This window comes from Rhopalosiphum maidis, chromosome 2 (assembly GCF_003676215.2).
Source record: "Rhopalosiphum maidis isolate BTI-1 chromosome 2, ASM367621v3, whole genome shotgun sequence".
Classification (NCBI taxonomy): domain Eukaryota; kingdom Metazoa; phylum Arthropoda; class Insecta; order Hemiptera; family Aphididae; genus Rhopalosiphum; species Rhopalosiphum maidis.
In genome coordinates, this window is record NC_040878.1 from 49,793,693 (window position 1) to 49,807,470 (window position 13,778).

At 24.7% G+C, this 13,778-nt stretch overlaps 1 long non-coding RNA gene across 1 annotated transcript; it reads right to left on the reverse strand.

Annotated features, from left to right (window-relative positions):
* Window positions 1-10,184: 10,184 nt before the first annotated feature.
* On the reverse strand, window positions 10,185-13,775 carry LOC113554177. The gene is made up of 3 exons (XR_003405236.1): window positions 13,599-13,775; window positions 10,616-10,718; window positions 10,185-10,516 (listed from the first exon to the last, which is right to left on the reverse strand). It is a non-coding gene; the product is annotated as an uncharacterized LOC113554177 (long non-coding RNA).
* Between the last annotated feature and the right edge of the window lie 3 nt (window positions 13,776-13,778).

Below are 13,778 nucleotides of genomic sequence, written 5' to 3' on the forward strand. Positions count from 1 at the left end.
ATTATATTTCGGATAATGAGTATGAGAAGAAAACTAGTGTACTTACTACAAATTGTATTTTCATCATCCTAAAAGTAATGTATTTTTTTGTGTACACACTTTATAATATAAAATATTGTTATACACATTTTTATGGTCTTAACCTGAGCGTAAATGCGCTAATCGTTAACTAGGTACCTATTAAAGAACATTCGTAACGTATCTACCGCTAGGCGCTAGTAGATACACACCTACCTATCTGTGTATTAAATTATAAAAACTTGACAAAAAAAAATTTTGTCAAAGATATCAATTGGATATAGTGTATTATTTGGCAATTCTACTCGATGATAATATAGTGTTAATAAGTTCAAAAAAAATTATAATATCAAAAAAGTCAACAAAATCTCTGTATGAGCTTTTATTTTTTCCAAAAAAAATATACTGATTGTAAAAAAAACACCAGGATAATGAGAAAAATATTTTAAAAAATATTCAAGTGAACCTACCCCTAAAAGACGATTAAGGGTTAGTTTGGGCACAAAATTATTTTACAATATATTTCAATAAGTATTACTATTTAAACTTAAAAATCTATACTTATTTTTATAATATTCCGGACAAAAAGTACTACAAGCCACAAAGTAGTATTTTTTTTTAGCTAAGATTAGTAGTATCAAATTGTTATTCTTGTAGTATTGTAATAACATAAAGTGGGTAGTTTTTCACTTTGCACAATAATAATATTTTCAGTCGTTTATATTTAATCTGAAGTTCACAATTTTACCGCTAGGTAGATGTACTTTACATCAAAATTGTTCACATTTTTGTGAAAGGGCGTACATGCAATAACGTTGTAACGTTATTTTCAACAATTGAAATTATAAAAAATTAATTTGTGCCATTTTTGGTATAATATTCAGAACGGGGTGGTAATTATTTGTATTACTTTCGATAAACACGATCTCATAGATACAACGAAACCCGATTAAATTAGTCGTTTTTAAATACATATGTGTATATTCTAACGCTATTATAAAATAAACTTTTCCCACATAAACCGAATCGAGGTCCCATACAGGAACAGTCTCCCCCATACTTTTCAACATACAGCTAAATATTATTCACACAATCCCCTTAAAAAGTCAACTAATTTGCTATGCAGATGATACAGTTATGCTATGTACAGGTGACTCGTGGGATGAAATATTTAATATAATAAAAACCGACTTACAATTGATAAAAAAAATGGTTAACTGAAAATAATCTATTTTTAAATTTAGAAAAACATGTGTTGTCCGTCATGCCTTAATAGAAAATGTATTACCTACTAAAACAAAAATAAAAATTCATTATGACCCCTGCACACAACTAGACAATAATTGCTGTTGTGAATCAATAAATATTGAATATAACGTTAATTATTTAGGTATCGAAATAAATAGCAATATAAAATGGAAAAACCAAATTGAATAATTAAGAAAAAAAACTTCGAAAAATGATGTATATAATAAGAAATTTAAATAAAGTTCTAGAATTACTAAAAATACGTAAGATTTATTTAGTGTTGGTTGAATTGATTATCTCATATGGTATAGACTGAGGTGACGCTTTCGAAAATACTTTAAGTCATCTACTTCATCTATTTCTGTCAAAATCGAATTATTAGATTATTGCTCAATAAAGACCGTATGTACCCAACAAAAAGCTTATATACTGAACTAAGCGTACTTCCTATTAAAAAAATATATTTAAAAATAACAACTATATTCATAAAAAATCATAATTTATTGCAACCAATAACGCACGGAGCCAACACTAAATACGCAAAAAACCATTTTTACATAAAAAAAAAAAAGTAAAAAAACCACAACAAGCAAACATTTTGAAACAATTAGTACCAAACTATACATTAAAATATCATCTTATATTCTTATATAACAAACCTCCCAATAAACTTATTTAAAAGGAGCATTCTACAGTGGCTATTGGATTCTCCTTACGAATTTAATTTATAATAATATTTCTCTACTTATTTTCAATTGTTTAACTATTATAAGTTACCTAACTCAAGTTGTATACACCTCAAATCTTCATACGCTTATTTCTTTTTATAAATTTTCATTTTAACTATATACTTGTAATTTATATGTAATTATTATATTTTTTAACTCCTAGACCCCCACACGAGTCATCTCAATGGGGCCCAGTATTCATATGTATATGAAATTAAATTAAATAAATATATAAATATTACGCAGTTTTTTTAACCTTGTTAATAAACATTTGTATTGGGACCAGACTATTTTACCCATATTAACCGGTGCCTACTATTAGGTGGAATCCACAATATATTATTTAGCTATAATAAGGCCTAACTACCACCTATCCATTTTTATTGTAAACATTTTTTTCCCTTTTATGAATAAGACTATATTTTAAATGACGTATAATATACTATTTATGATGCACTTTAATGAAAACTCATATTTATAAAACTTTATTTTTATTTTTCGCTATATAATATATATATATATATATATATATATATATATACCCATTTTATTAATTATATGTTATTTTGTGAACCAATGTGTGTTTAGGCGCAATTGAGATACCTGTACATAGGGGACAAAATTAGACTACCTGTGAGCTGCAATTGGGCATCTCCGTTGTAAACCCTTCCTATTTTAGTGACCTATAAACTCCTCTGGATCTACTTCAGTACTATTTGAACACCTGAAGGGTGTATGTGAACTGTCACAGGTCTACTTCAATACTACTTGAAGAGTATGTGGCTCTTAAATCTATTATAATAACTTTGTACATTATATTATAATATTGTATATCATAATAATTTAATGTTTATAATAATATAAACGTACACATTAAAAAATAATGAAATGTATAAATTGCTAAATAACTTTGAACTTTTAATTAACTTGTGACAAATTTTGATTTTATAGTGCAATATATGTTTCAGTTTAATATAATAATGTTGATCTGAGAGATTTAACTAGTTTAAAAATTGGGAGAATTTACCACCGTCTTATACAATAAACATTTCACTTTTGTCCAAAGTAAAATATAATTTACACTATTGTCGATAGGTAGTTAATAGACACAACCATTATAGGAACAAATTATAAAAATTTAATGGATACCTTGTTAATAATATAAGCCAGTATTAGGATATTAGCTTTGATATGACTCCCCCCTCCACGAGTGGTAATTTATTATAATTAGTGGTAAATTTATATGATTTATTTTTTGTATTTAATATAAATAATATAATGTGATTTTATTTTTATTTTTTTTAATATGTAGGTTTAGTAGGTACTGTTGATTTGACAAATGACAAATGGAAATTTAAAAAACGAAGTATAATATTTCTCATTGTTATTGTAGTGGTGTGGTACTGTGATAGTAAACAATAAATGTAACTATGTAAGTAACATTTCAAGGAGGGTGTTGAACAGGGTTGGGCACTTTTCAATAACAGTGATTCAATTACTCTAGTCATTTGTAATAATTGGTAATCCATTATTAAATGTTGATGTAATTTGTAATTGGTAATTAATTATTGTGATTTTTAGAAATTTTTAATTTGTAATTAATTACTTTCTTTCAAGTAATTTTCCCATCCCCGGTACTATAACACCCCAGCACAGTCAGCACACACTCTCTTTTGGATCCACGCTTGTTTGCTTTTATTTATAAGATCTTGAACAATTATTATTTATATTGTATTTTATAATTTTCATCAATAAAGAAAAAAAATATGCAAAACTATGTATAAATATCTGTCCTAATTATTAAATATAGGTACGGTTTATACAAAATACAAGGATTTATACTTTTATAATTTGTATTTGTTTGTTCTGATGTTTAAATAAAATTTAATATGATAACAAAAAGGTGGTATCATAAGTGCTCCGAGGTGTCATAATTTAAAATACAGCCCGACATATAGTTTAGTTCTATTAATTGAATAATCTTAAGGCTAATCTATTAAGTATTGTTAGCGTTGACACATAGGTATAATAGATATTTTTATATAATAGTAAACGTATAAGTATAGGTTTTTTTGACCTAAAATGTAAAATTTAATATATTACATTTTTATTTTTCACTTGTGGTTATTTTATGTCTTATGTTTTTTATGAAGTCCACATTAATTGGTTTATTAAATTAAAAGAATACTACCTACAACCTACATAATCAATAATTATTAATTATTTTAGTCACATTTACCTAATAGCATAATGTTAAACACTAAAACATAGATATATTCAAGTATATGATACACTTAGTCTGCAGTTAGTCCTTATGGATCAGGGACGACCGCAGAAATGTACTCATATTTAGTAATACTATAATTAATTTTTTTTTTAAATCAAAACTAATTTAAGTTAATATAAACTTACACTATTAATTCTAATATTTATTAGAAAAAACATTATAAAGTTTAAACACTTTATACAAAAAACAATTTTATTTGATTGAACTTACTTCATATTTTATTATTTTATTAAAAAAGGAATGGCAATCTCCTTTTGTTTGAAGCAAATAAATTAATTAAATTAATTACTTTGGCTCGTCCGCGCTAACAGACAATCTTCCGGAACCAACCAAAAGTGACTCAGCGATTGAAAATAATCATAATGTCTATTTTTACGATTAAATATCTTCTATATGACTTGTTAAATACAAGGATTATCGAATAATCGCTGAATACCCAAGATCAGCTTTATGTAAAAAACTTCCAATTTTATAAGTGACACGAAAAATCTCAGGGGGGCAATGGCTCCCACTGGCCCCTCCTTCTGGGCGACCCTGTCATGGATGTAATTATGTAAAACTCTTTATTCAATCTAATTTTTCATTATTTTTTTAAAATTAAATTTTTTATTTTTATAATTAAATTAATTCTAAAATAGCTTTTGGGAGTTATAGTCTTTATTATAATTTTTATTTTTTTAATTCATGGAAAAATGATAGAATGCACAATTTCCCGATTTTAGAACATATGCTATACAAATTCTTAAATTTTTAAGAAAATAATAAAAATCTATACCTACATCAGTATTGTAAAAATTTATCTTCAATAAAAGTAACAAATTATGTAATTATTGAATAATTTATGTATATTGTATAATGTATATCGACTAGTGTAAAAAAAAGAGTTTGAGGTTTTAAAATTATCTATTATCATATTTTCTTCAACTAAGTTATCTTATTAAATTAAGAATATTTATATAATTCGTAAATTAAAGTGTCTACAGTCTGTAGAAATAGAAAAAGTACATCATTATAATCATTATTTCGATGTTTATTAGTTCAATATATTATCGATTGTCAGTATTATATAACACCATAAGTAACGCGTCGTAACTAATAATTCCTAATATTCCCAGAGAAAATTTTTTTTGCTTCACTACCCTCATCATTAAAAATGTCAATACTCTTATTGTATAATTAAGGAAAATGTTTCTACAACTTGTACAACCCTCAAAGTTAAGTGATTTTCAGCTAAAAAGCATTATAGGTATTTAAAATATTATAACAATTTAACATTTATTATTATTTTCATAAACATTATTGACGTAACGCAGAACGGCAGAACAGTGTAAATAGGTTCGTGGTATAAATGTAAACTAGTCTAAATATTTTGAAAATATCCTCCTCATAGGTCATAGTTTTTTAATTACAACTTAATATTTATCTCAAATCTTTGAGTTTCATTAAATTATCCGACTTCATTAAGATTATAATTAAAAATGTCTATAAATATAGACACAATCAAAAATATCTACCTAAAAAAGAAAAAAATGATGAAGATAAAATAAATCATAATTATAGTTGCCAAAAAGTTAGATCGTCTTCACGCAGAATCGTCTTACAATGTATACATTGATGATTGATTTATTATTGAATTTAAATTTGACGCACTTGCATTCCAAATTACAGAGTACTTAATAATGAGGTACACTCAACTTTACGTACAGCGAAGCTGCACTTTCTTGACGGCTTTTTTTTGATAATAAATCATTTTACTTTTTATTTTTGAAAAGAACTATACAACTATACAAATATGTACAAGTAAGGGTTATTATAGTGATAAAAAAACAAACAATAGTATGAAAAACATGTAAAAAGATGTTTACGTGGAGTTACAAATCATATAACAAATCGTTAGAATTAAATATATACGTACATCGTGAGACAGAATAAATTGACAATTCTATTAGCTATGTATAATATTATTGTTAAAACTCTTAATAAATAATAATGCTACTATATGTATATATTATAATACATTAGTTTTACAATTTGGAATACAGATCAAATCTATAGCACACAGGAATTCGGAAACTAATTAATCATTATAATTCTGTGTAAATAACAAAACTACTTGAAATATCTGTTTACTGTTATAACTGTTGTAAGAACTACCTTATATATTTATATAACTACGCAAGCAAATGTACCCAACAAAGAAATTATAGGGTCATCTTGAAAATCCAAAAACCCAGTCAAGATACTAACCTTTTGTATAGTAATGTAGTATGGAAGCACTAGATGAACATCATTATTTTTGTTCACTCACCTGCAAATAAAAATCTAAAAAATATGTTGTTTTCTTGGTATTTTCAGTTAAGGTTCTTTAGTATCTGTCCAGATGTAGTATATATATTATACATTATACCTTGCAGTGACACTGCAGACACCCTTTCGCATTTTCTTGAATTTTTGAATTGTTTTCAGAAAACAAATAAAATAATTTCTTTTTGTAAATTTGTGTATCTTTGTATATCCCGTGAATATAAAAATTAGATTTAGAAAAAGGTAATGAATAACTATGAAAAACGAGATTATACACTGATATAGAATAAAAGTAGTGTAACACTCATGTACATATATTTTTTTGTCTATTGATTTTTTTTTTTAAGTCGATTGCGACAACCTCCGACAACTCGGTCGATTGCAAGTCTATTAAAGTTTGTCACCCCTGAATTATACAGTACTTATAGATTATAGTCTATAGAGTGCGCCAAGACAATATTTATTCTATATTATACCAATATTTTTAGCAAACAAAATACCAAGCAATATGTATTGTTATATGTATGTTGTTTGTATTTAGTAAAATTATTCTATTTGTGAAATAGATATTAGTACCCTGAAATTTTAATAATGTGAATAGGTACATGTATTACTCGATGTATGATGTGTAATGATCATTTATTTCGTGAAATGTATATTAATTGTGTACATTATATGAAATAGCGTCTATTCTAAATTATGTGAAAAACTCTTCATGCTTTATATTATAAAAAATAAAAAAAAAATATTAATTATTATTATTATTATTTTGGGAGTTTGTAAGTATTTTAATACCAAAAAAGTCAATATAGAATACATACGTCAGTTACTAAGTAGGAAAAGCAATATAATATCGTTTGAGGTAAAATTAGCAATACCTATTACTTATTAGAAGATTTGTATGATTAATGAGGCTTTTATTAATTTTAGTAATCTTTCACTTTAATTTATACTATTTAGTATAAGATATTATTTATTTAGCATACACATTTTGAATTAAAAAACATTTAGTATAAGTTATTTTAATTAATCTTATCACTTAATGACATTTATCATTAGGTATGATTTTTAGTATTGTGATGAGAAATAAATAAATACGACTTGATGTATGAAACTTTTGTACTTACATCGCGTATTTTAATAATATTGTTAAAATATAACGCTGTAAAAACCGGACGCAATATAAATATATTTTAAAATTCAATAATGTGATACTCCTACATTAGCCTATTATACTAGACTATACAATCTCTATAAAGATATAAAGATATTATATTTAGTTTTTTTACTTACCTATTATAGTCATTGTTACGGAACCTAATACATTATAATTATAATTTATAAGACGTAAGTATATTTAGCATACTTGACTCATAGGCGCAATTAGAGGGGGCTTGGGGGCTTAGCTTCCCCAGTTTTATCCATAGCTCCTCTCCCAGTTTTTAAACGATTTTACTTGAAGCTTATTAAAATTATTGAAACCATTTAATTACAACTAAAAAAATAATTTAATATTTATTGACGTTTATATTATATAACAAATTTATTACAGCTTATCAGTTATAATTTCCAATAGGAAATCGACAGTTTAAGGTCCGAAATGGTAGTTGCACATAATTGTTTAAAAGTCTAAAAAAATTATTTTGATTTTAATGATTTAAAAAAAGTTGTTGAAAACCATATCTATCCAAATTTATATAAGCTGTTACAAATTACAGTAACAATACCTATAAGTTCAGCTACATGCGAACGCTCATTTTCAATACTTTTTATTAATAAATAGGTGTATTATTTTTTTAAGCTCTCTATTTTTATTGATTAGACAGTAGCATGTAAAAAGGAAGTGTTAGGAGGTTATGAGTGTTATGACATCCTCATTTTATTATATATTTATTATGAGTAAGTATGCATAGCTTATTTTTACTAAATTAATAACCAGGTTACTTAAAACTGTATTGTCAAAACATGCCTACCTATCTTATTTACAAACAATTAAATATGTTGGGCTTTTGCCACATTTCTCTTAAAAAATCTCCAATATAAAGCATTGCTAGGTGATTATGAAGGGTAGAACATTTTTAGATTAAACATGAGACTTGTAAATATTTTTAACCCCCTCAGATTTTTGACCCTAATTGCGCCTATGATACTTGTATACTATAGTTTATAAGTAATGTATATATGAAATCAATAGTCATGAAACATTGCAACATGTTTAAAATCATAGAGATTAATATATTATATTATTGTAGTTTCAAAATTAAAAATGCGTATAATTGGAATAAACATTTTTGTATTTTTTTATTAAGCGAACAAAATAATAAGGTTTGGTTAAGTTAGGACTGTAGGTTAGTCAATCAGTATAGACGTATCACGTATAGGCAATTATAATAATGATAAAGTAATGTTTAAAATAAGACGTTAAATTGAAAATAAATAATTATAACCTTGGTAGAATTTGATTAAGGATATTGATGCCAAAATGTTAGTAGGTCACTTTAAAATCATTGCAAGGCCACAAAAAGTATACTCGTCAATCAATAGTCATTGTATCATAATAATCATAATATTGGTATTGTTTATATAAAATTATATCAAACACCTATGAATGATAAATAATAAATATCACGAAATTAATGAGCTATTCCGAGTTCAAGTTAAAATTCAAAGATAAAAAACATACAAAAATAATGGTTTTATAACTACTTTTATTTATAAAAACTAAAAATCAATTGTTTTTACAACACCTGGAAAGAAAATATCGAAATATCATTAATAAGTATTAATACATAAAAAGCATATAGTTATATTAAAATAAAGTTATATAGTTGCAAAATGTATTGTTATCATCAGTCATCATATAATACATTTTACAAATAGGTCTTATTTTAATATGTAGAGAAAATATAGTTTAGGCCATGTTCGTAATAAAATATACATATTATACACAACAATATAAATATAAAATATAATTGAAACTATAGTGAATTTAACGGTAATATAATAATAATATGTATAATCGATTACCATATTGTATTAGATGTAAAATAATTAAAAAGAAGCTTTATTTATTGGTAAAAGGTATATATATATAGTATTAAATCAAAAGAAATAAAATATTATATATATATAAAAAAAGACCATCTAAAAGTATTAAAAAGGGTAGGTACAGTACAGAAATCGAAATTCTTGTTTAAATATTATAAATAAAATAAATATACTTAATATTATACATTTATACCTAAGTATTATTTTTACCTAATTCTTCATTTTTAATTTTCCAAATAGATTTTGAATCCCTACCTACTAATATCCTTTTCTTTTTTTTTTTTGGTAATGAAATATGTTTGCCTATTTTATTAAAATCTTTAATAAAGTTCTATAACGATTATATTTTTATTTTAATTCTCTATCAAATAGTCTTAGAGGTAGTATATTCGTTAATACATTTCTTTTCATAATAAAGAAAATATTAAACCTTGCGTTAGGTATTCATTTTTTAAGTTGTCTTTTTATTCATCTTAGAATATTTGATAATATTAGGTATTAGTTGATAAATTAATAAGTTATTTTATTTTTTTAGAGAAAATTTCGTAAGCTTTATTAATATTAATATTTTATAATATTATATCCCAGATTTCTATACTAAGAAGCATAATATTTAAGTGGTCAATATTAATTATATTTCTGATCTCGACTGTATCAAATTCTATATTTATAATGGAGTTATTATTTTCTTCAATAAGATGCATTGTAGGAAAATGATCGGTCATATCCGTTAGGGTAAAAGTCAAAGTAGTCAAGTAAAAGTTCGGCTTTTGTATAGTATGACCACTATTTGACGGGCTCTTTGAGATGTTGGGTACAACGAAACGCAGCGCAATCTCTAATCAATCATCATGTCGTGGTGGAGCGGGTTGAATGCGGGCAACTTCAAATAAATAAATAAGTAAATAAATATTGAATTAAAGTAGAGCCTAGTATAGCATTATACATAGGTATTTAAAAAATATAAAATCAGTTAATTTACCATCAAAATGGTTTGCTGGTATGCAGATTATGATTTCTTATTTGTTAATATAAATAAATTAATCATTGGATTTCATCAATTGAGTTCATTTGGAGATGGATTTCTAAAAAGTAAAAAAAAAACAAATTATTATGACAAAAGGTTTACTAACATGTATGTAATATAATAGCTTCTTTAGTAGTTATTAATAAAATAATTAATTTAATTGATTCAATCAGACCCTGCTCAAGGAGTAAGTTGTAAGTAACATAGGCACACGCATTTAAAATTTGAATATTATAAATAATTACACTAAAAAAATTCTCTTAATATTATTTTTAACATTGAAAAGATTTATTTAATTATATACATTTTTATTCTTGAGTATTAATTATTCGTATCATTTTCATCATCTTTTTGTTCTCCTATCTTCTTTTTACTCTGAATATTATTTCCAAAAAATAAATGATACATTTAGATAAATACATATTTTGTTATACTTTTAATATATTGAGTTTAAAAATAGCATTGTACAATCAGGTTGCTTAATTTTGATCAAATTTTATCAATTCTTATATAAAAATGACTTAAAAACATAAAAAATGTACTATAAATACAAAACAAAAGTTACATTTTTTAATTCCTTGATGTATGAAAATATGAAATGAACTTTGTGCTTGGAAAGCAATGTTTTGGACATTCAGAAAAAAATACAATTTGTATTTAAATCCGTTCCCTAGTTATAACTGTAGAAGGTATCTAATAATAATATAATAAATGAATATATTTCCATGGTTTTTTGTACATTTATGTAGATACTCCTATACATAGTATAAAATACTATAAACTAGAATATTATACAATGCATAAATCACGACCGTGGTTACTTATATTTAAATAGATTAATTAACGTAGAAACCATGAGTTCTAAGAAGCATGGCATGTATGCTTATTGTGATTCCATTGAAATGTTGGCTTCTGTACATTTTTCAACTTGGTGAACTTTGGACTTTTATGAATTATATCATTAGTCATGAAATCGTATGAGAGACAACCGGTCGTTAATATGTATAATCAATAATATATTAATGCAGGTATTCAATGACAATAAGACTACACAGCGTAAGTTTTAAACAATATTTATTTAAACTAATTGAATCTAAATGTTTAACCATCAAATAGTTGTTAATCGTTCGAAAGATTTTTAATAAATAGGATCATTTAATAAATAGCTTAAATTCATACTAAATAATTTGAAAATATCATTGCCTATTATTAAAAACAATATTCAGAATGGCTTAAAGTTTCAATAAAAGTAAAATTTCAAGCACTCATAAATTAATATGACTGTACATATCTACTCATTAACCTTTTTACTTTTTTTCGATTGCTGCAAGAAAAGGAATCTTGTATTGAATCAATTTAAAAACCTCAAACATTTTATGAATAACAATAAGATTTTTGAATTTTTATAATTTTTGTTATTAAAAATGTGCATTATTATTATAGTGCATTTATTATAAAAAAAATTGAAAATAAACATTTTGTAAAGTTCATTTTTTGAAAATATTGACGTTTCAACATTTTTATTTCATTAATATCCTGATTTTTAATATTTTTCTAGTATCGAGAAAAAGCGTTCGCCGACCGAACTAGCACGCGGGCCACAATTTGATACAATGATAGAACCACTGTATCGTATTAAATAATTCACAGTTTTTTTTCAAAACTAGAAAAAATATTAAAAATCAGGAAATTAATAAAATTAAAATGTTGAAACGGCTATATTTTCATAAAAATGAACTTTACAAAATGGTTATTTTCAATTTATTTTAAAATAATTAAATAGGTAAATTTATTTTTATTTTTTACCAAAAGATTAAAATAAATTAAAACACAAAATATTTGTAGTTATTGTTCCTGTGAATCTTATTACACCACTCTTATAAAATCTTATAAAACACCAAAATTATGATATATCCATTTTTTCATGAGATATTGCAATGAGTAAATCTTCACGGGACACCTGTATACACTAAAACAAATAAATATCTATGTATATATATATATATTATACATAATATGCAGAGTGATTTAACGTAAGACTTTAATTATTTCATAAACATTTATAAAAATATTTATTTTTACATAATTTTAAGTTCTTAAAAAACAAAATTTTTACCATTTTTTTTAAATGTTTACTCTTTTGAATTATAGGATATATTTTAAATTTCATATTCTGAAGCAGAATGTTTAAAAATTTAATTTCGAAGATTATAATAATTGTATTATAAATTTATTAGTATTTAAAGTTTAGATGATTGGAGTGAGTACTAAATCATCATTTTTCGGCCTATCTCTGTACTATTCTTCTCCACTCATCAAAACTTCAAATATCTATAATTTATTAACTATTCGTTAGAAGACCAAAATTCAATTTTTATACATAGAAGTACTCATACAAGTATACATAGACGATTTGGAATAAGGTATTAACAATATATGTATTTGTCATTAAAAAGTAAATAATTTAAGAAAATTATCACGATGAAAAATAGTAAAAATATTATAGGTATTTGTTTTAGAAAAATATTATTTTTAACGATTTTAAAATTAATAAAAAAAAAATATTTTCATAAACGTTTTTGAAATGATGAGGGTCTTACATTATTAAATCATCCAGTATATTACATATAACATGCATTAATTATATAAACATATAATTTATATATAAATATATATTTATAATAATGTGTTATATTTTTATAGTGTATAAAAATAATAATTAAATATTAAGCAAAAATCAATCTATCTTACCATAATCAGATCAAACTATACACCTATACTCTTATTACATTAAATATGTATTAAAACCTAGTCAGTAGTCTACAAAAGTTTCCAATTATTCACATTACATACTATTTATCCTGTAGATTTAATAATATTATATAATTTGTATTTACTATATATTATTATTTCTATGGTCTATACAAGTATTTATTACGGTAATATAATGTAACGGTTCTGCTGCAGATCCTCCTTTGCGCGGGCTCACACCTGACGTGGTCATACTGTCTACTGCCGCACCGCGCGCCATAGTGTAGGCACACTTGCGCCGGCGAATCTGCGAAATCCAATCGAGCCGATGACCGCGCGCGCGAACTCAACTGATCGCAGTGCATCG